Below are 25,825 nucleotides of genomic sequence, written 5' to 3'. Positions count from 1 at the left end.
ACTACTTAAAAATGTAAAACCATCTAAGAAAAGTTTTTCATTTATTTGTGTCCTTTCATGAACAGGCAAACATGGTTGATTTGAATTACAGTATATTATTATATATTATAGTGGTATTTATATTCCTATTAAACTTGTTATATCACTGCAATTTAAATTGCATTTATTTTTAAACTGCAGACATACAATTATGTCTGCATGCTGGAAATAAAACAGGGAAGATAAGATAATGATGATATTCTGATAAATTATAATGTTTTTCCTTTGAATGGTATTGTATTTCTACTATAAAATGTTTTCCCTGTGTCTTACCTTAGTACAAAGCACAATAGGAAACATACATATGTTCTTTGCTAGTTGAACACATGGCATGAATTGAAAAGTGTACCCTACATCATTACTAGGCTAATGTGGTGTGTGTAATTGAATGGACACATGCTGTCTCAGCATATACTCAGTGTACAGCAGGAGATGCTGCACAATGCAGGGTATGCTCAATACACTGATATGTATGTGGTCTGAAATGTACAAGCTTATAATGAATACTAGAAGTCAAAAGACACAGGTGTGATTCTATTGTGGATTGATAGATTGTCTGTTTACACTTTCTACCCCATCACTTGCAAAATACACATATTGAAACTATTCTTTTGTTATGGGTGAATATTTTACCTTACAAAAGTCAAATAGTTAAATATACTGTGTTGCATGGGGCAGCTATATATTGCTTATATTGGTTTAGATGAAGAAAGACATGAATTATTATTATTAATATTGTTATTTTTATTATAATTATTAATATTAAAATTATTGATTTGTAAGTTATCACAGTGCTTTGAAGTGCCGGACAGCAAAGAAAACAGGACAAATTTAAAACGGAAACATAAAAGCTAGATAAAATAAATGCAGATATGAAAACAAAGGATAGGGAGTTCTCTGTTTATGAGAGAATTTACATTCTAAAATGGCACTTCTGAAACAAGAGGAGCAAGTGTGGCTCGGAGTGAAAATTGGGATTGTAATGAGGGCACATAACTGTGGGTAGTGTAGGTAAGGATATGGTAAGCTGTGATAAAGGGATGGGTTTTCATAGAATCTTTAAAAATGTAAATGCTGTGGGAGAGTCTGATCGGGGGGTAAATGTATGAATCTCCGGATTCTTCATCTCCGGCGTGTTCAGCCTCTTCAGCGCTTAAATTTGAAGCGGCGCTGCATTGTAAAGGGAAGTTTCCCTTTACAATGCAGCGCCGCTTTAAATGTAAGCACTGAAGAGGCTGAACATGCTGGAGATGAAGAATCCGGAGATTCATACATTTACCCCCGGGTGTGTTAGAAAATTCTATAAGTGGATATTGGCACAGGACAAGTCTTGTTGGGAAGAATGAGAGGTGGTTACCAAGTATTTTTGAGATGAAATTTCAGATGTATGATGAGGTAGTGGGGAGGGCTTTGCAGGTAAGAGTGAGTAGTCTAAATTGGATTCTGGACAAAGGAAGTCAGTGTAGGGATTTGCAAGGTGGTGGAGCAGAAGTTGAGCAGTGAGAGAGAAAGATAGGAGAATATTCTCCTATAAGATATAGGAGAATAGCAATTAGGAAGAAGCAGCAGTTAAGGCCAGTGATGATGAGAGTGATGATAAGAATTTTGGTAGCATTTGGTATGAAAAGTGTATATTGTGGCAATATTTCTAAGGTGGATGTGACAGTACTGGGAGACAGACTGGATATAAGGAAAGCAGATGGCAGAGTTAAGTGTGTCATCAAGGGAATGAGTTTGACAGACTGTGGAATTTGTGGAGTTACAGACAATGAGGGGGATTTGAAATCAAATTATGTCAACCAAAGAAACCTTGGACTACATAATTTTGGATTTTTGGCTTGATTTTGCTAAATAGCAATTTTGACAAATTTTAAACAGCCATGATGTGACTTTTTATTTTCTTCTACTAAAGGAAATTATTGTAGAGAATGTTAACAAAATATATTTAGAGAATGTTCACATCACTGACTACATGGAACATCTAGGATGACTGCTAGAATAGTTCCAGGTGCACATAGAGCTTTGTAATAGCTTTCAAAACAAATTAAAGTAAAAGTACTGGTTGGTGCACCCCATTGCCCATTTCACTTACTTTCTTAGCTTTTCATTTTGATAATATATACGGGAAATAAATTAGTCCAAACTAAGCTCATGGTTAAATGTTTTAAATATGTTTAATAGGAAAATTATTATTTACTTGCATAGATGAGTGAGAATTTTACTTAGACCTCATATGTTTATTGTACTAAATATATAAAATAATACTAACTTAATAAAGATAACTAGTGACAATAATGGACTTGGTTTTGTGTTTACCAAAGTGCAGCAGACTTATATCATGAGGAATGAGCCTTATAGAATATATTCAATAGTTCCCACTGGAAACTTCAAAGGGTTTCAGATGACTGACTATACAACAGGAATCTAAATTATCTCAAACAGTTAGACTTGGACAGAAAGTCAAGAATTCCTATCTGTATTGACTCATACTCACCATTGAGGCACAACTAAATATGATAAGTCCACAGTCACTTAAAGGCATTAGAGCATCCCTGACTGACACAAATCCCTATCTAGTAATAATTTTACTTTTGGCATATTTAGGAAACGTGCACATAAAAAAGCGCATTTACGCATGTATGTTCAGTCAGACACATCTCAAAAGTAGTAGCATAAGGATTTCGTAAAGAAAGCACAGAGATAGCATAGAGATGGGTCTTGGAAGTGTTAGTAGTATATGCTAAAGTTGCATTAATCTATTTTTATACAAGTGTCATATACACAAGAGAGAGGTGTCTTAACAGTTATTAATAAAAGTTGCATTGCCACATAAAATGTAATTAAATGCAAACACAAAAACACATAAGCAAACAAACTTAAGTCAAATTAAACAAAACCATCCATTATTTACCTTAACAAATACAATGGTAATCTTTTTTGCAGACGATCAAAAAGAATAGTGAATTAAGTAATGCAAATAGAGGTCCATGACTTTATATAATATAACCACTAATGAAATAAGTACTATCAGCTGTAAGGATCAATACACAATTAGCCAATCAGAACCGGTTACATATTGCTATTCATCGTCATCATCATCATTGTGTTTATTTGCTCCAGTATTACAACCCCAAGAGATAGGCCACCAACAGACATTTCTATGTATGCGTCCATGTCTAATCAAGTCACAATTAAGTGAACAAGCTCCAAGAGTTATCAACATCTTGAAATCGGGTCACTATATCATGGCAAAAGTGCATGATCCTAGGTATAAGAGCTATATCTTCTATGTCTTTCCAACTGACACACATCTCAAGAGATGCAATGAGCTCCTGGTCAGTAAGCTGACAGCTCAAGTGGTACATGACATGACGACTTATCCTCCCTCAGTGTTTTTGGCAACAGCTGCTGGTAAAAAAACTTAGCTTTCCCAAGATCCCCAGTGGTGATGCAAATACGTCAGCACAACATTTTGACATTTGGTCTGGTGTAAAAGAATTGGCCAAAAATTGTGACAGCTCAAGATTCCAAAGGGAAGGCTATTACCGGTAATTACATCAAAGTACAGAGACTTCTGTAATTGTGGATTCCAGCAGGGATGAATTAGTATTGTGTGAGGATGATGTACACACTGATGAAGGGGAGGATGATGACAGTGTAGATTGCAGGTGTTGGGATCTAGCTGAGAGAAGGGAGCTAGCTGATGCTGGAATGCTGGTATGTGTCACGGCTCTGAATAATTTTAGTGGATCCCTTGCCTCTACTATAGATAGTATTAGTAGAGGATGGTGGAGATAGAACACAATGATATGCAGAGTGATGGTATTCACAGGTTTAAAAGTTCATGGCTCATAAGCATCACTGAGAATAATAACACAGGAGATAATAGTAGTGCTATTAGTTTTTCCTCCCCCTCATACCTCATCCCCTTCTGACCTCTCCATCACTGTCGACAACACCTCTATCTCCCCTGCCCTTCAACTTCACTGCCTTGGTGTCATCCTCGACTCCTATCTCTCCTTTGGCCCCCACATCCTCTCTCTTGCTAAATCCTGCCGATTCCAGCAGCGTAACATCGCTCGCATCCAGCCCTTCCTCTCTCAAGATGCCACCAAATGCCTTATCCACTCTCTGATCATCTCCAGCCTGGACTACTGCAACCTCCTCCTCACTGGCCTCCCCCACTCTCATCTCACTCTCATTCGATCTGATCGCTGCCGCTAGGCTTATTTTCCTTTCTCGCTGCTCCTCTTCTGTCTCCCCCCTCTACCTAGCCCTTCACTGGCTCCCATTCCCCTTCAGAATCCTCTTTAAGCTCTTCACACTCACCTACAAGGCCCTCGCCAACTCCACTGCACCCTACATCTCCACCCTCCTCTCTATTCATGCTCCATCCCGCCCTCTCTGTTCTGCCTCTGACCGTCGCCTCTCTTCCCTCCTTATAACCTCCTCCAACGTGCGTATCCAAGACTTCGCCCGCGCTGCCCCCTCCACTGGAACAAGCTCCCTCCCTTCATCAGAACTTCCCCTAATCTGTCCAGTTTCAAACGGGCCCTGAAAACCGACCTTTTTCTTAAAGGCTTTCAGTCTCCCACTTAACTTCCTAACTTATCTTCTGCCTCCGTCCCCCTACTCTCCCTCTCTCCCCTGAGTCTCTCTGTCTGTCCACCCCTCCCCTTAGATTGTACGCTCCTCTGAGCAGAGCCATCTCTCCTCCTGTTTCCACTTCTCACTCTGCTCTCCAGCTACTTAGCCCTCCTCCTCAAGGGTCCTCCACCCCCCGTCCCCTCTCGCTCCCTCCTCCCCCCTCTGGGGGTCTCCCTGTCTTCCGCGCCCTCCTTCTTGGGCCCTGTCATTTGCGGATCCTCCCTCCCCCTTCCCCGCTCTTTCTAGCCGTGCATTAAGCTTACTGAGTTACTGTGCTTACTGTTTACTGTACTGTGCTGTCTCCCATTGTATTGTAATTCGTTTGTCCCTGTACGGCGCTACAGACACCATGTGGCTCCTTATAAATAAAAATTAATAATAATAATAATAATAATAGTGCTGTAAAGTAGTATATTGACTGATGGTACAACAGGAAAAAATAAATATATATATCGGCAGAGCTGAACACACGGCAGTTGGTCAGATGGCAGAAACAAATCACATATGCTACTTCATAGTTGGTAACCCTTGGCAACAGCATGAGATGAGCAATACAACAGTTCAACGCAGAGGTGATGAATAAGAACACTTGAATCCAATAGGTAAACATACAGCACGTGAATCACTGGTACAGCTAAAGTCCAAACAGAGTAATATATAGACTTGGCTGATCCAAGAATAGAAATGATTCAACTAGCAGGTGGTTACTGGTATCACGGTGATTCTTATCTAGCAGAGTAGTAAGCGTTAAACAACATCCAAGGACTTGGATGTACACAGACACATGCAGCAAGATGTTGCCTAGAAGTCGCAGCGAGGTGAGGAGTATCTGAACCGTGCGTGGAATTACAGGTAACAGGTGTTCCAGTCTCAGGTGCAAGGTGAGTTCACTGTAGTATGAGGCAGCTGAACAGAAGCACGTAACTTGAGCTGAAGAAAGAGCCACTGGCACAATAAGCAGTTCACAATAACAGTCCAGCAAACAGGTAAACAGCAGAGTGATGATAAGCCGTGCCAGACGTGGAACTACAGGTGACAGGTAACTTGATAGTAGCAAACAACTCACGAAGTAGTCAGCATGCAGATGAACGTCAGAGAGGACTTTCAGCTTGCAGATGAACAGCAGAGAGGAACTTCAGCTTGCAGAGGAACAGCAGAGAGGAACTTCAGCTTGCAGCTGAACAGCAGAGAGGGGTTGCAGCTTGCAGGTGAAAAGCCAGATCCAAATGCAACCAGAGTAACACGAAGAACAGGCAATGAGTCCATAATCATGGGAGGTTAAAATAGTGCTCTAGAACCAATAAGATTTGGGAGGAGGTCCAAATCAAGGTAGCAGGGAACACCTGTATGAAAGTAATGTCTCTGAAGCAGAAGCAAGCACAATCATGGTTCTTAAAGGGAAAGTCACAGTGCCGGCACCTAGCAATGGGACCGGCGCGTGATAGTATGCTTGCTAATATTTTGAGTAGAATGGCATGCTGGCAATTTTATGTTTTTCTACAGTAAACTTTCACCTGTATTAGAGAGATGTTTTTTCTGTAGAAAGGTACAAGCTTTTTTTTTACATCTTTGTTTCCCTAGCACAAAACCACTATACACTTGAACATACACTTGATTTAGAGGAATTAGTATCATCATGACTGAGATTGTAGAGTGACAACATCAATGTGCCTGAAGCCTGGAGTGTGTAAAAAACAATGTGACTGGAGATTTGAGAGTGACAAGAACACTGCCATCCCTCCTGTTTCTGTATGAGCTATGGGACAGTAGAATGTCACTGGAGACTTTTAATAACACTACCAGCCCTTTTATTTGAATTTCTGTTTCAGCACTAAACACTTCCACCAATCCTATTTCTGTGTGACCTATATCTCTGTAGAATATCACTGGAGCCACTGAAGAACACTGCCAGCCCTATAATTTGTCTTTCAGCACTGAAAACTGCCACCTCTATTGTTTTTGTGTGAACTATAACTCTATAGAATGTGACTGGAGCCTTTGAAGAACACTGCCATCCCTCCTCTTTCTCTTTAAGCTATGACGCTGCCCAACTACACTGGGGGCTGCAAACAAGCCTTCTCCCCCTTCTGTGTCTCTCTGTGAAATGACACAGGAACTTCATGGAGGGAGGTACTGTTAGAATCCAAAACTCGCAAGATCTGACAACGCGACAATGACGTGTTCCTCGTTTTCAGTTCCGAGGGTGAACGAAAGTCGGATCGGCTAAGTTCGGGTGGGCTCGGTTTTACGAAAATCGAGCCCGAGCATCTCTAATAAAAAGTGGCGTTCCCAATACTACAAAACATGGGATAAAGAGATATACCTTAAAAATCCATGGTTATATCAATCATAAAGCCACATTAAGAGAATAATATATTGTTCTTATAATGCAGTTGTACAATAAAATAGACAACACAACAGAAAACAGCGCTGATGACTGATAAACACAATCAATATGCAACCATCTGTGGGTAATAAATGTATATAAACACTTTATTAAAAATGAACCATAAAATAGACAACACTGGCCAGTGGATAACAACTTGACATATAAAAAATCAGATGAACCGACTGTGTTAACCATCAATAAGGCTGATGAACCATGGAATCGATCACTCCTAAAGAGAACCAGCTAAATGTCCCACATCAAATAGATACTAGTGTCCAATGACCCCGTTGAAGATCATGAAGTGGAGCTTCAAAATAAGTGTGGCCACACTGATGGTGGAAAGTATACGTCACCGCGATGATGGTGAACCACACTTCAATGCTTCTAACACATGTAGTATGGAGGAGAATATGCCATAAATGCCACAATGAGAAAACCGCCACTCCTGAATGGAAATCAAAGTCGCTAAACTGCTAAAGTAGAAAGCGCAATACAGACCTGGTCCGATACTCAGTCCCGTATTGTGGTCTGTATGCGCACGCACCTCATACCCAGAATGAACTCCGGGTCCTCCGTGATAGATATGTAGGTGAAGACGGCAATCCGTGTAAGTAGTAAAATAGCAGCTAGCACAATCGTGGCACCAATTGTATAGCGATGATATGGCTCAAAAAAGGCAACCTCCAAAAATCCACTAGGGATATGAGCTGGTTCATGGATTAGTGCTATCCAGCGGCTCAGTGAACATCCAAATCACCTGACGCGTTTCATCACCTGCCTGGTGATTTCTTCAGAGGAAGTGCTCTATTGTGCTCCAATGCCTCTTTAAGTATCCTTGATATAATTACCCAGTCTACAGCTGGTTCATAACGGGCACTTTGTACCTATACCATACTTGTAGTGGGATACATAGATATGGTTGATTCAATTGGAAACATACAAATATCTTATATACAAGGAAATACCAAATACTTATAATTCATATAGAGCAAAAAACAAAGCACTATTAGAGAGAACAATACATATCAAAACATATATATATATATATATATATATATATATATATATATATATAAATTATCATAATGATCATACCATCCTCCCCACATAGAGCAAATTGGATAAATTAGGACTCAGAGAAAACACCTTAGAGTCCTAAATTCTCACACTGATACCTCAACTACACATATATATATGCAAATATAATAATATACAGACACATATCTACGTCAATCTAGATAAAACGAACACTAATAATCCAACCTGAATGGACAGTGATAATAGGTTGTATAATTAATATAGAAATATAGAAGTTACAACCTAAAGATTGAAGCATAGGTAGCCACTCAGATGACTTAAAAAAATGCTAAAAACACACATAAGGAAATATGGGTGTGTATATCGGTCACGAGATAGAGTAGGTCCTACAAATATCATAAGTAAGCTCGTGAATAATACCGAATAAGGACCCCTAAACTAACACATCAGAACCACAAATAGGACTAATGGATCTTACAGGCGACCAAGATAAATTCATAAATACTCATGAATAGAGAATGTAACTTAAAGGATCAGGTTCAGGACAACACCTCATTGAGCTCAAGTGCTTCATTCAATCCTCTAGGACTCAAGGCATCCAGTTGATGGATCCAAAAGACCTCTTGTTTACATAATCTTTTAAAACAATCCCCTCCTCTCGTGGTCTGTTTAATATGCTCTAGACCACATATAGATAAACCCTCTTATCTCCCATTGTGAACCGCATTAAAGTGGCGTGGAACACTATGATTGGTCTTCCTATTTAGGATATTTCTCCTGTGTTCCAGAAACCTCAATTTCAGTGATCTAGTCGTTCTTCCAACATAAATGAGGTCACAACTACATTTCAATAAATAAATGACATAACTCGTGCTACAGTTGATAAATCCCCTCACTCTAAAGTTTCTATCTGAATGGGTGATCTCAGTCACCCTATTACTGATAAAGGAACAAGTTAGACATCTATTTGAACCACATTTGAAGCAGCCTTCTGTTTGTTTAGGCAACCAACCACCTCCTGCAGATGTCATATCCACTTTAGTCAGTACATCCTGAACCAAACTGGGCGCTAATATATTTTTTAAATTGTTGTTCCTCTTAAAAATAATCTTAGGATCTTGGGGCAATATTTGTCGAAGTGACTCATCTTGTTGAAGGATAGGATAATTCCTACTAAAGATCTTCCTGATTTCCCCCGACTTATTATTATATTTGGATATAAAAGCAACCAGCCCTTTTGTATCAGCTTGTTCCCCATTTTGATTCTTAGGCCTATAGGAATCATCTTTCTGTAACAGGGTATCTCTTTCTAATGAGGACACCTCTTTCAAAGCATTATTCAAAATATAATCGGGATAGCCTTTCTTTCTAAAGTCCCCCAACATAGACTCTGCTTGTAGATTAAATGTTTCTATTGAAGAACAATTTCTTTTAAGTCGCATTAACTGACCCTTTTGTATATTGTCTCTCCATTTCTTATAATGTGAACTTCTGTAGTGTAAATAACTCACAACATCAACTTTCTTCTTATAAGTGGAAGTCACCAACTTCCCATTCTCAACATTCATCTGAACATCTAAAAAATCCATACTGGATGCATGATAGCGGCCAACAAACTTTAAATTGTATTCGTTGTCATTCAAAGCAGAAATAAATGAAAGTGCACGTGATTCACCCCCTCTCCATATGATAAACAGGTCATCAATGAACCGCCCATAAAAGACCAGGTCCGCGCCGAACCCACCTCCCCACACATGGACCTCCTCGAAGGAGCCCATGTACAGGTTGGCATAGCTCGGCTCGAACCTGGTCCCCATGGCAGTACCCATGATTTGCAAATAATAATGGTGATCAAACAGAAAATAATTGTGAGTTAAAATAAATGAAATGGAGTCAACAATAAACTTCCCCTGTGCATCATCTACAAGGGAATCTCTTCCCAACAGCTGTTCAATCACTTGAATACCCTTATCGTGCGGTATATTAGCCTCTACATCCAAAGTGAGGAACGCAAAGTTATCTTCCCATTCCAAATTTCTTAGATGGTTCAATAAGTGGAGGGAGTCTCGAATGTGTGATTTAAGTTGAACCACCCTGGGTTGAAGAAATGTGTCTACATAAAAGGAGAGAGAAGAGGTCAGGGATCCTATTCCCGAAATTATCGGTCTCCCTGGAGGAGAGACCGCATTTTTGTGGAGCTTAGGTAGATGATAATAGATCGCTGTGACAGGATACAGCGGATACAAAAATTTAAATTCATCTCGATCAATCACCCCAGATTCTAGGGCTACAATAAAATAGATCACAAATAGGATATGTCAACCCTAAGTGATAAGTTTGTGTAAATATGTTTTCACAAAAGCATAAGTCATAAACATATGATAGTGTAGTATTTTGCGCATAAAACAAGAAATATCACTTGTAGCATATATATAGATGTGAAAAACCTGCAAAAACAATACATTTCTGTGGATTATAAAAACTCTTCAAAAAAGTAATAAAACCAAATAGAGGAATAGGAATGCGCAAGTGTCTCCCCATCGTGGTTGCACTTGCTTTAATCATACAATACAAGGCACTTTAAATCAATTACACAATGATTTTTTAGGTTCAAGCAATTTGTCTCAATTTCAAGATTTTTCACAGAACATTATTCTCAGTAAAATGGAAAGTAGGAAGAATATCTGGCATAATATCCGTTTTATTAAATGTCTACTAATAAAAACTGCATGCACTCGCATAAAAATAATATTAACAGCATAAAACAGAGCTATATTAGCATATCCCCCTGCTGGAGTAAGGCAGATTATTCTACTCTGTTTTTTTTATGATGAAATGTGAAGCAATAATGGATGCCGGGTGTCACCAGCTTTAGCCTCCATAAAGCAAGTACAATTTGACTTGAAAGGTAACTGCTGTCCCCCAGCTGCACTCTGATATGTCTCAACCCAATCAGATTTCTTATGGTGGTGGGGGAATGAGAAGAAGATCCAGTATTCAAAGCACATATTGCTTTTTATAAAAACAAAACAAATGCCTTTCAATAAAAACTCTAAAAATGTTTGAATGTGAAGTCCTGCCTCTGCTTACATACTTTGTAGTGCATTGACACTTTTAAAATTAGTCTGCAAACATACTACTCTGTATTGTATTTTTACCTATGTTTTCCCTCCAATCCTATGTGACAGGATTCTAACCAGTAATTGTTTTTTGACATATTTTTCTTTAATTATAAAAGCCTTAGAAACCTTATGTAATCTTTCTTGTTTAAATCTATCATGTGTGTTTTAGTGATGACATATCTATATAAATTTATTGAAAATTTTTAGTTAACATTAAACTCTCATGTCATCATGAAAACTCTGTCAAATCTGCAGTGACCTACAGCCTAAGATAGACATCTGCACAGCAATGCCTCCATTGACTATTTTGTTGACTGTGTTAGATTTCTGTGCATCTGGCTCATTCCAGATCACAGTAGCTGTGGTGTCAGGAATGTCCCAGACTGCTTTAAGTCAGGTACTCAAAAAGGTACTACGTACATTCCTGTCATACATCAAGCAATTTATTCATTATTCACATTCCATTAGGTTAGGAATCCCCCTTTCTGATAAAGCAACTATTTTACAACATTGGTCAATTTCCACATATCATTGGAGCAATAGATGATGCGGATATAGCCCTGTTACCACTGGGAAGTAATTAATCCATTTTTTGGAATTGAAACATTTTTATTCCATCAATATCCTGTAACGACCTGCCTCCTGGACTTTTGGACTTTATTATTTGTGTTTCATTTATGTGTTGCAGCAGTACCTCTGTTCACCAGAGGTGCTGCTATTGTGCCTTACTTGTTTGTATCAGGGGTTAACCTGCCCTGTAATTATTCCTTGCACCTAGGTGTGTCCCTTCTTAAACCTGTCACTTCCAGCATACACTGCTGGTTATTGTTGTCACATCCTGATGTTACACTCTGTGGTCACTTCCTCCTGTTGTGCTCCTGGATTTATGCTGCTTGAAATCTATCTCATATAAACATACATTCTGCTGACCTGTTTCATCTGTGAACCTGGGATTTACCTGTGCATTTCCCTGTACTTGCTGCCTGGAATCTTTCCTCACCTCCCATTTACTTGCAACTGCTGTATATCTGGTAATTTCTGCAAACTTATTATTACATCATCTGTTCATGCTCTCCAACAATAAACATTGTATGTTTTTTCACCTTATCCATGGCTCCTTGGCTGTATTCCTACATTGATTCGTGACATATCCAGGGTATATGTGATGTATCTCTCCTCATCCTTAACATTGTTGTTAAATTTGCGGGCAGTGCCCAAGACTGATTCATTATGAGGCTATCAGTAATATGACATAGATTATCAAAGAGGGAAGGTGAACACACATGGCTACTAGGTAATAATATTTTTATATTAAAACTTGGTGGGCAACAAAGTAAATATTAATGAACGTCGAACTCTATAGTTACCACAATGCTCCATCTTTGAATAATATTCTCACAATCCAGCTAACATTTTTCTAATTATGTTCCTTTAAAAAATATTGTAGATAATGTTGTCCCTCTCCAAAGCTAGACATCAGACACTTTAAAGTGCCTGCAGTATGATACCATTGAACCACATATAGTTTTTTTTATTATAAAGTATGTTTGTTCTACATTTAGATGGTCAAAATATTAACAAACATTCTTCTTTTCAAAGCCCTTTTCTTGCCATGACAGATGTGCAGGAGCCCAGATGTATGTGTGGCATTATTGGTTTGTGTGCTATATTTGTTGAGAGACTTATCTGTCCCACGCTGCGGCTGCTGTACTGTACTGTCGTGCTGTCTCCACAGGGCACACTACTCTGACACTTGTCCAGTGAGATGCTCAGTGAAGGTAACAGCTAAAGTTTGCTAAACTTCCCAGCCTGCCAGAAACCAGATAGCTCAGTTGTGTCAGACCTCATCTAGAGCATTTCCATTTTGGGGAAAAGATGAGGATCTGGCCAGATGAGGATCAGTACCCTGCAGTCAGTGGACATGATACTTAATGCCTGGACTCAAAAGTAAAGCCTCGAAAGCATTTCAGATCTTCCCATTGAACTGAATCAGGAGTAATTTCATTTTCCTCCAGTTCTATTTTTGTTAGGGTAACCACTAACAAGAAGGATATCCATTTAGATCCCTTCCTGCAGTGTTGCTTAGAGCCACCTATTTTAAATCCCTGCATCTTCCATTTAGTATAGAGCATTAATATAATAAAGTCATATATGGTCAATAGTAATAGAAATAATGATACTAAAAACCCATCAGAAAACCTGAGCTTTGGAGAGAAACATAAAGGATTCATTGCAACAAAACTGTATTCGAATAGTAGTACATATAAAATACTGAACTGCAGAAATTGATTAGAACTAATGCATCTATTGTCTGTGTTTACTAAAGTTAATTATAAACAGGATAAATCCAGACTATTTTTCAATGGAAATAAAAACACAGAATGGTGTTCCATGAAATTAACACCAGAGATTTTAAACACCCGCCAAAAATAAAGATTTATATAGATCTTATAGAAAAAAAAGAGATGCATTAGGAATGAAAAGGAATATTAAGGAAAAACAAAAATGTAATAAATATAAAAAGAAGCATTATCTTTATATATACTGTATATTAAAAAAGTATTGAAGAGGCACACATCTGAAATATTTTAATCATGATTCCCAGCAGAGTACATTTTCTTCACTTTTTTAAAATAAAATAAGTATATTTTTTATAAAATAAATCACCTAGTCTGAAATAAAATTTGAATATTTTAACAAAGAAATAATAAAGTTTGATTATTTTAATCACTGTAAATGCTACTATTAGTGCATGTGATATTGATCCATCGGATTAAAAATACACACAGAAGATCATCATAAGAGAATAGAATTAAAGCCAAATGATCAGAAATGCTGAAATGGGTAATGGTCTGAGCCGTAACTAGGGTGGTGCGGGCGGTGCCGTCGCCCAGGGCGCAAGCCCAAGGGGGCGCAGCAGCCACCCGCTACCTTCCCCTCTGTGGCACAGTAAAAAAAAAAAATCACGGACGTGTTAATAAAGAAAAAAAAAACAAAAAAAAAAAAAACAGTCACCTGATCTCGCGGCGGCTCCCGGCAGTCTCCTCGCTCCCACTGAATGTCGGGCGTGACTTCATCATGCCCGACATCATTTTCAGTGAGGAATCGGCGAGGAGCACTGCTCGGCATAAGCTGTTTCCTCAGAGGCAAGGAGCTACATATGGAACATCTGTCAATATATCATCTGGTCTATGCTGGCTACAAGGGCTTGATTAACAGCACAGCTTTGGACTCCTAAGTAAGGTACCCATTTATTGGAGCTATATCTGCACCAGGTATCCCTATTCCATCACAGGTGATCTGTATGGGAAGCCGGACCGACTGTATTACCGCCCGCTTTTATCTGTTTATACGTGAGCTGTGTTTATTCTCTGAAGACTGACATTGTTCATTATCCTACCAAGTCACCTAAGATCTATATTGTGACTAATCATCTATAGGAGACCCAATAGCTTGGGCAAGGAGTCTTATCTTCATTATTTAATTTTTATTGATCATTTGCAACTAAGGAGTTCTCTGATATTGTGTGTTATTTTATGTATTTTATGCTGAATGCTTTTTATATACTTTAAATGTACCTTGGGGATGTTTATGGCCATAATCATTGTGTATGTTAATAAGTGCACATTTTTTGAATAAATACCACTTGAGTGTTATACATAGCACTTTATTTCCTTTTGTGTTTGTATTCATTTATATAGGTCTGGAGCCTATCTAGAGCTGCTGGTATACACTCTATAGGTCTAATTAGCGCCCAGCCGTAACTATTCATTGTATTTATATTATGTGTGGGCAAGCATTGTATTTATATTATGTGTCTGTGGGTAAGCATTGTATTTGTAATGTGTGGGCGCAGGCATTGTATTTGTATTGTGTGGGTGCAGGCATAGTATTTTTAATGTGTGGGCGCAGACATTGCATTTGTAATGTGTGGGCGCAGGCATTGTATTTGTATTGTGTGGGCGCAGGCATTGTATTTGTATTGTGTGGGCGCAGGCATTGTATTTGTAGTGTGTGTGTGTGTGTGTGTGTATATATATATATATATATATATATATATATATATATATATATATATTGGGATAGCTATATGTATATAGATATATATATCATGCATTTGCAAATATGTGTAGCAGAATTATTTCAGTAAAGTGCTAGCCACACCCCTGCATTAGGTTAGTCACACCCACTTGGCAAATGTCACTGCCACTTCGATGGGGGGCGCCGTGTCCTGTCTCGCCCAGGGCACTGGTAATGGTCATTGAGGTTTAGAAGTGGAAAGGGCTCACTTAGAGCTCTACAAATCTACAAATAGGAGGAGGACGTAAATCTATTCCTGCTAACAACCTCCTACTTCTTGGAATGTATCTTCCAAAGTACAATGCTATGATCCTCTCTGATAAAAGTTCAACACTTTCACTTTAACACCTACACGTATAATGTACAATTTGTTTATCAATACCACAGATGAATTAGCACAATACCTTCATGAGATGCTCCGTAAATTATAACTTGTCACTATTCCCTACAAACTTGGTGCCATCATGTGATTATGGCATGTGCATATCAGGCTGCAATTACAGTGATTGTATAAATTGCTTGAAAAAAAAAGAAACTAATTCCTCCAAAGAAAACACAATCTTTTTTCCATTCATATTCTCCGGAAAGCACACCCTCTTCACACAATTACTTTCCCTAGTTGGTGCTGTTCTTCCAATCTTCCAATCTATTCAACTATGTAATTCTAGATTTAGGATTCCATATTTCTTGGGACCATTATTCAGCTGCCTACAATAATACTACATTTGTGCATGCTGAATGATGTTGTAATCATCCAGAGGACACACTTTATGTACGTCTCTCATTTACAAACTAGTTATTTTATGCATTAATATTATGATTTAATGCTCTAATGTATTCAGTCTTTACATGTATTTCTCAAAGAATTAATGCCAATATGAAGTTTAATTTTAGAAAGCATAACTATCAAAAATATCTTCCATCTTAATATCTTAATGTCTTTCATTACTCAGGAGATAAGGTAGAAAAACCATGAAATTAAAAGTAACAAACTAAATTGAAAGCCCATGTCCATTTTGTAAAAAACAAAACAAAACAAGCACACAAACGAAAAATAACAAATATCCTAAAGCTTTATTTACATCAGTGCATACATTTTTATAGTGTTGCCAAACAAATGGAACTGTGTTCCTTACATTGACTATACTCAATCAGATAAGGCTGTGTCTCCTCAGCAAAATTTACTCTCACTGTAAATATACAAATTGTGCATTTAAATAGATGACCATACTTGCTTTCAGTATTAAAAAGGAACTTAAACATAAACCTAATTCCAGAAAATGAAGAAAAATAGCTTTATCTTTCTTTTACAAAGAAAATAATTTAGAAACTGATCACTTGATGACATATTGCTGTGAGAATCCAGTCCGCATACAGGACCTGATTCATGTTCTTTCATTGCCAATTTGCATAGTGTTTCTTCCGTGAAATGGCTCTGTGAATGCTCAGATATGGGCCTTACACCAATAATGCACTTGCATGCAATTCATGTCCAAAAGCACATGTCACTTACGACTGCCTACAACTTGAAGAGTGGAATGGGAGTAGAAAGGGGCAGACGAATGTAGGCAATGTACAGTGAGGGCGTGCCAACACAAATGCTGGTGATTCAAGTCCTGGGTTTCTCTTAAGAATGCTTGGTTTCAGATGTATCATTTGCACCAGCTACAGAGCAGGTATAAGTGCCAACTGATAGTAACGACTGACACGGCATAGTCTTTGTTTGGAAAACTACATGTATGCATGCCAATAGCTAGCACAGAACATTATTCATACAGTATGCATTAAGAACATCATGATTTATATATTTAATGTTAAAAAAAATATGATTTTTCTTTTAAAACCAACCATATTATTATTAATTATTATACTGTATAGAGTGTTTCATTTATTTTATAATATATTTTTTTTGTATGAGTTCTGATGTGACCTTAAATTACACATAGGTTTGTACATATACTGCACTCTGTTCTGTCTGTTAATGGCAAGTACTGTTTAGGCAGAGTATACTTACTCTTTACACCCCCTAAAAACTTTATAGTAGCTCTTGTAAAAAGTTAACATTTAAGTGTAAATCCACTCATAAACAATTAAAATGAGTATGTAATTTTATTACTATTATGCTAAGTATAACAATCTAGTGTCTTAAATAAAACATATTGATAGCTTGACTTGAAGATTTAAAGACACACTATTGCTTTCATTTAACATATTATTGGCACCTTTCTTAATTTTTAGCAACATCTGTAGCTATGGAAGCCAACAGTATACTACATTGATTGGTACCACGGTTACAGATGTTACAAAAGGTTAATGTTTTTGACAGCATACAGTATCTAAAAAATGCAGCAACAGAGTATTTCTTCAACTACCAATTTCAGACAAAAATCCTCTTTCAATTAGTAGGAGTTAGTCCAGTAAATTGGGGTATACAGCATTTAATTAGGCAGAATTGTGGTTTATATTTTGATAATGAAGTTACTCTTTAACTTTTACTGTTTTGTCCTAAAATCCATAATCTTTTATTTTTTGGGGGGGTTCAAACAAACTAAACTTTTCTACCACAAAAAGTGTAATTTCCTGTCGCTGAACTGCCTGGTTTGTTAAACTACGTACATGTCCTCTTTAATCTACAATACAAGAGTGAGACAATGCCACTATTATAAGCTTCTCTTTACATCTGTTTCATTTGCATCCAATGCCATTTGCTTGTATTGTTAAAAAATACTGGCGTTTACCTAACTTTATCTTTATTAAATTGCTATCCAGTGTGCCAATGCTCGACCAACCTGTTTCATTTATTTGCCTCCAATGCCATCTTGTTTTACTAGCAGTAACTGTATCTTGAATCAAACTGCCATCCTATCTGGGGCTGTTCTACCGTATTGTTTTATTTGCATTGAAAGGCAATTCCTTGTACTCATAGGAATTAGTTTTTATTAAACTGCCATCAAAATACCTCTCCTGGGCTGTTCTGCCAGTCTGTTCCATTAGCACCCAAGGCCATCATGTAGTAGTAGAAATACATACTGCAGTTTGAGGCTAGAGATTTGATATATGAGCAAGAAAAAAAAGAATCTGGTCAGTGTGTATAATGGAGCAAACAAGCATGTTTTCCATTGCCCTGTTACACAAAACCATTCAATATTGGAAGCAAGGCAAATTTTAAACAGCCAGCTTGCTGCAGCTCCCACTTTTGCTAAGTTGGTCATTGCAAAATGCACTGTAAATTGCTAATTTAGTTACATTTTTGGGTGAAATGAAAAACCAACTGCAAAAACAACTCATCAGCCTGATTTTGCCTAAACCAACACCAAAACACAATGTTTACTTTGGGAACAAAACAAATACCAATACATGGCATTATCTGCTAATTTCTAATTCACATTTGAAAATGGGGGGTTTTAATGGATGCAACAGTTAAAAATTAACTATATGTATAAAGAGCATAGTTGTATTTGCTTATGGTGATCAATTAATTATCAAAAGCAAACCTCTGTCCCAAATGTATTTGTTTATTTCCTCTATGGAAACAGTCGAAAAGTTATGGGATCTGCAACTGAAATGATTATACTTTAAAATAAAAAATATGAATAAACATTAAACTGTTAAAACATATTTTAGAAAATGTTTCAGATATTATTTACAATAGAAGTGCCTTAATGGACCAAAATTATTTCAAATGCATGAAACATAAATAATATTTGGCAGCAACCAAGTGTTTTCTCTGCACAAGATAGATAATGCATAAATGCTCAAATTAAGTTAATCTTCTTGTCTCATCTATATTCTCCACTACAACTGATTTACATTGCAATGATAAACATGGTTGTCACCAATTTTAGCATCAGTAGTTGCTCATCATAATTATTCATTATACTTTATAATTGACTTTGATCAATCATGTTTGACTATGATTTACCAAGTTGCTATAACACAGAAGGGCACAGTCAATAAAAAGAAAGGCAACAAATATGCTATATCACACTTCTTGCTTCAGGTAAAATAATCTGTGTGTGTATTCATGGAAGATGAATCAGTCTCTAAGGCAGTTTTAAGTTCACTTAGCTAACCAATTAGCACCAATTACAACATTTTCACACTTTTCATTGAAGTGATTGGGAATTAGCAGTGAAATGACATCTGCATCTTGGTTCACCGCAGAAAATGCACTGTAAATCATGTACTTTATATCACAATAAATGTAACTTGCTTATTGCCAGACAACAAAACTTATTGAGCACTACCTGTTCAAGATATAATCAGCATCTAAATGGTTAACTTTTTGGCATCCTCTTAAAGCTGCACTATAACCTATCTACTATATAAATGCCTAGTGGCGTGTGTGAAAAAAAAAAAACAAGCTGCAGCGCCACCTGCTGGGCAGAGTTATACACTGACCTATATATTTCTTGAAGGAGAAGTGACAGTTGGGAGTGGTTGGTGGTTGCCGGGGGTGACAGTGGGGAGTTTTTAACACCTTAAGTAGCTTGATGAAGGATGTGGCGATGAAGATGAAGGATGAGGTGATGGAGAAAAATGATGAGGTGGTGACATGTGGACAAAACCACGTTAAAAAAGGGCGCTTGCGTCGGGAAGTAACGCTCTTCCCCTGAGGAGGCCTGGGCTAGGCCCAAATGCATGACAAGAACCTTTTTAACACCTTAAGTAGCTTGATTTGACTAGAATGCATGAGTATCATGCACGGGTTAACTTGTGAAATTATACTTTCCTAACGTAACCCCTCCCTGTAGCCAAAGCCCCAAGTGCTAGTGCATGCAGCTGCTTTCACAGAGACCAGGCAAATCAAAAAAGCTCACATCTTTAAAGGAATGAGGTCCCAGGGGTGTGAGAGGTGAGATGTGCAATCGGAAGGTGCAATCTTTTGATTGGTCCTACTGCTCACACACCCTCCTGGTTCAACAAAACTGTGAGAGACAAAGATGAGCCCTGGGTAAAAGGGGTTAATATAAAAAGCACCCTGGGATCCAGTTAAGGACTGGGGCAGAGGGCACATTAGGAAAATACTTCCATAAGTGGTACTGTAGCTTTAAAGAGTGTGTCCAGGTGAATGTGCTATATGGTTTACATGCTGATTTTTTTTAACCTGTTCCATAATTTATTGCCAGGAGAGGGATATGTCTAGCTGTCAGCACAAACAATGCTAAGTGTAGCTGAGCTGAAGGTCAGTCAGTCATGTAGGTCATATAGTTCATGTAGTTCATGTAAAGGGGGTGAGTATTGCATTGTTTCTGCCTCTACATCTATGTTTTGTAAGGGAGGACATGGATTACATTTCAGTGTGCAATGGTTCTGAATTGTTATACTTATGTATCACACCCTGTAGAGGGAAAATTTAACAATGGTATAATACTTTATACAGTTTTTAAGCAAGGATCAACAAGGAGCAATTTCTAAATATTCCCATGATTCAAGCTCTAAACATATTGCCAATGTTTTTTACTTGCTTACAATAGTTTAAATCAATTCACTTTCAGATAAAAAACATTACTACAAAGTCAGTCGTACTATATACATGCAAGGGAAGGAACAAAACAAACCTTATTTTTTATTTATTCTTGTTTACATGATGTCTTGCACTTATTTTTGGGCATTTGGTGCCCAATGGCATCTATTACATGGCGAGCTGACCAGACAAGTCTGGTTAAGGTGCACTATAATAAATGTTTACTATCCGATGTAATGTACACAAATCTGTGTACAATTGTACATTCTCTGAGGTGGTAGCAGGAGCTGACAAATACTTTTAAGGACAAGTTTCTCTGCCATTTAGGGATCAGTATTAAAAAAAATAAAAATTAAACTGTTGTCATGTTTACTATGCTGCAGCAAATGCAAATATTAGGGGCACAGCTGTACTGCTATGCCATAAAACTCCCCTCACATTGGAAACAGCAATCAACAATTTATCATACCAATGGGCAAACAACAAGACCCCTATTACCCTGCTATCAGTTATTGCCCAAAATGTGAGACAATGTGCCTTTTCCAAGACTTATTCCAAACCTAACACAGGGTCCTTAAGTTCAAACTATAATAGGCGTACATTGAAAAACATTTTAAACCCAGAAAGGGATTGCACTGATTTCATTAAAGTTTCACTGGGACACTCTAAAGAAGCATGTATAACTTACATCACAAATTACATTATATAATCTGTAAGATGCTTGGCAGGTTGTGCACACTACTAATTAACAATTTATACATTTCTCTACCCCACATAATGTCTACACTCCTTTCTCACGTCTTCATGTAGACCACTGCTTCAAGTACAGTATTTGCTATGGTTAGATCTGCTCTGTGTCCTGTACTAACAACTCGACGGTGAAATTAGGGGTAAGCACTTCTCCGCAACCCCTTAACTACTTAAACTAGCATTTCAGTAAACATGAGTCATATTATACATGGTCCATCTGCTACTGACATTTATTCACATCATCTCAATATGCTTATTTATTGATCAATTGCGGACATATTGTTTGATTATCGATCAAGGTGGAAACCAGTTCATATATTTATATGGATACAGAGCTTACGCACATGGACTTAATTAGTACTGCATGTTTTTTCTGTTAATTTGTGTTGGTTGCCTTTGCTGTTATTTTTTATTTTGTTCTGGAAGTGAGCGATATAAGATTTTTATGTAATGTCTGTAAAAACAGGCAACAGACTCTAGTAGCTACAGCAGAGATTCTACAAAAAATGGGACAGGGCAGACTCTGCTCGCTCCAAAAACTAAAAGCTAGACGCAGTCACAACAGAATAATCTTAATCAACAGAGGGGAAAGCACCTTCTAATATGATCGAAGGAACAGCAAATTAATTTTGTGATTATTATATATCATTATATAACCTGAGCACATAAGTTGATGACCTACAGCAATATAAAATTAAAATTAAATAGTTCTAAAGTTTCTGTCACCACCCACCCTAACAAGTTCACAATAAGTGTTTTTTAATAAAAAAAATAACAGAATAAATAACTAAAACTCTAAAAGAGCTTATGGCTTCTCCAGCACCTGTCTGGATGTCTTCACTCCTCCAATTATATGGATCTTGCTCTCATGCTGCAGTGATAATTTAACTTAATTATAAAGGGTGCCTAGTTTGATGGAGTCACCACCAGTGCAGAGATAGTGGTGATATCTGAACCACGATTATATGTCAATGACCATGGATGCAATAGGTCAATCTCACTGCCTAATTTCAAATTGAAATTCTTTGCACTAGGTTGAGATTGGAAATAGGTTGTCTGGTGCACCCAGAAAAGCTATGACCAATCAGAGTACATGTAAACTACACAGTCATTTAACAAGCATTTCCAGCCCAGGTGGTGTCTATATTCAAAAAAGGCCTTTGACAGAGTTGTATAGCCTTTCATGCAGCTAACCAGTTCTGGCATGGGAATCAGGGGATCTTTTTGCAAAGATATAAATGATTTTTACCACAATCCATCTGCTTCTGTACTCTCCAATGTTTATTCCTCATTCCCATAGATGCATTCTTGTTGCAGGCCACAAGAATGCAAATGTTGAACTTGGTGTCATAATAAAGGAATATTGAAAAGACATAATGGGTATAGACACATATGTACTTTAACATCTAACAAAAATACAGTTTCAGAGTTTGTCCTTACTATGACAAATCTGTATATTTCTAGAAAAATGAAAGTATGAGGTATTAGTTTATATTTTGATCTAAACATTTAAGCTTGCAAATCAATATCCAGGGTCCTCATTCCTGTAAGTCCTATACTGACATCATGCTTCAAATAACACAGAAATGTGGTTAAAATCAAATGCATCCACCTATCAATCATGTAGGCCAACGTGCGACACAGGCTGTTTTGTAAATCACATCCAAAAGGTCTTCCATAGGCTGGAAGGACAGCAGCTAAAACAACATTAGGCTGTATTTGGAAACAAAACAAGGAAGAAATAAGTCTTCTGTTGGTCAATCCCACATACATAATTTACCAAGCACAGGCTTATTAATTAAGTGAAAAATCTTAAATCACAAACTCTAATAAACCCTTAAAGAGTCAAACAGCATGTAAATAATCTCCAGACAACATTATATAAGAGAATAGTCCAATTCAGTGCTGTTCAGACTCCATGGGCCACACTGGTATAAACTAGCAGCAAGTACATAAATCTTGAAGGGAATTAACATCTACTCATGGAGGTAGATGGGTATCAAGTAAGTAAATCCTATATACAAACAACTAACAGATGACAGCATAATCTTATAAGCGAGCAAATATTACAGAATATCATTCATCTCAACTGCAGAGTTAAAAAGCAGAAAACAGGACACTACCACCACAATAAGTTTTGCCCATCAACATAGCAGTCTTCTGTAGAAAAATAAAACTATCATACCAGACGTAATTGTGTTTTAGAATAAAGTCAATACAGTTCAACATAAAAGTCCCTTGTTGACCCTTCAATGACAAATTTAAAAAATGATTTAACAGCCTTAATCCCAATAGCTTGATCTATGATAGTATAAAGTGACATATCATCACATGTAACTAGGTAAAGGTCAGATGTCCAGTCAATACTTTTTAAAAATAGAAGAACATCACTAGAGTATTTCACAACTGAGGAAATTCCAACCACACACTTTGTTACAATATATCTATATACTGTGACAATCTGTTTGCCAGGACAATGATCCTTGATACAATAAATAGACTGGGGGGCGGAGGGGTAGGAGGATGACTCATCTAACCACATTTTTATGACCTGAATTAAGTAGAAATTTTGGATGTTTAATATAAATATATATATATATATTTTTTAAAATACGTTTTATTAATAACATCTAATCTTGAACAGCATTACAGAATATAAAACTCTTGAAAGGTACATTAGTGAGATGACAAATGCACATATAAATTTAACAAATTTAACAAATTTAGCAGTGTGTGTAACACACTCACAGTGCTTTCACAAAGCGAATTCAGCTTCATATGAGCATGGTACCATAGAGATGTTATTTTTTTAAAAATTATACAAATAAAAGGAAAAAGGTAAAGAAGGGGGAGTAAGGGGATGGTATAGGGCAAAATGGGGGAAGGGAAAGAGCAGATTGGGAAGGTTAAGGGAGGGGAGGGGGAATTCACGCTTTTGAGTTTTTAGCAGAAGGTGATAATTAAATCTGGGATTTCCAGTAACAAACCGAACATGACTAGAATTGAAGTAGGGGTTGATTGCAATATAAAGCCCATGGAGACCAAGTTTTGTTGAAGGACACGGAGGAGCCCCTAAGCACGATGGTGATATATTCCAATATAAATATATTTTAATTATTTTTCGTATACCCAAATGTTTCCTTTATACAAAAGCAATCTAAGATCTTGCTGGCATATAATGGGTGCAATCATGATTATATTCCCAATTAATTTGAACAATGCAGATCAAAAATCAGTCTTTTCCAATAAGGTTATCCCTCCTACCCCACCTATAAGCCATTTTGATTGTAAGAGGATATTTAATAAAGTGCAGTTTGTAAAACTGCTGCCTTTTGGCAGTTTTACATCCGCCAGATTTACTAAAGAAAGAGAAAGAAAGAAAAGTACCAGAAGGTGCCCAGTGCTACTCAGCATTCATTTGTGCCCCCACATTTTTACTGATGCACTGCCCAATGTTAAGTAGTACTGGGCTCCTTCTAGTCGGGAAACCAGGGTATTTTGTTAAGCTTCACCTCTTCCAGTTTTTAAGTTTTAAATAAAATTATTATTATATTTACATATTTACCATCCTCAATATTTCCAGTGGGTTAACAAATTTGTGTACACCCACAAAAAAATGAAACTCTAATATCTGGAGTAAACTTTAACTGCTTAATTAAATATACATGTTTTGTTCATTAGAAATCTAAACATTTCTTCACATTTGTGCAAAATCAAAAGAGAAAGTAGACATCCTCTGGTGATTACAAGACAATAAATTGTTAAACTGTGTACCAGATAGAGAGGGTACTTTATAATTGTTTATCAGAATACCATAATGTACGGGAACAACCCTAGGGTCCTTGTTTGAAGGATTAACACATCCACATCATACCACTTCTATGTTGACATCCTGCTCGCTCTTGCCATGATTCCTTCATTCCAAAATTCTCCCAAATACATAATTAGAATCAATCTCATATATACAGGAAGAACTGTAAAAAGGCACTTGATAGTGTAGTATTTTTAAAGAAAGTGTATATTTTATTAATAATTCAATAGAAATGGGTAAATTAAAATACATAAGCTTATCTATTACTCTGGTGTAGGTACCAATGGAGGATTAATAGAACGGCAGCTTCCTTCCACTCCAATAAAGAATCCTAACATCCAGGGCAAGATGGCACCATTACAAGCCATCAGAACAAAGATAGGCACAGCAGCACTCCTACCTTTTACCATTTCATTGCAGTAGATCTTTATCAGTGGGACATGATGCTGTGACAACTAGAGGGGTTTATACTAATTCAGTGT

The sequence above is a fragment of the Mixophyes fleayi genome, chromosome 1 (assembly GCF_038048845.1).
Source record: "Mixophyes fleayi isolate aMixFle1 chromosome 1, aMixFle1.hap1, whole genome shotgun sequence".
NCBI classification, from domain to species: Eukaryota; Metazoa; Chordata; class Amphibia; order Anura; family Limnodynastidae; genus Mixophyes; species Mixophyes fleayi.
The sequence above is the reverse complement of the archived record's forward strand: the minus strand, read 5'-3'. Positions refer to the sequence as shown.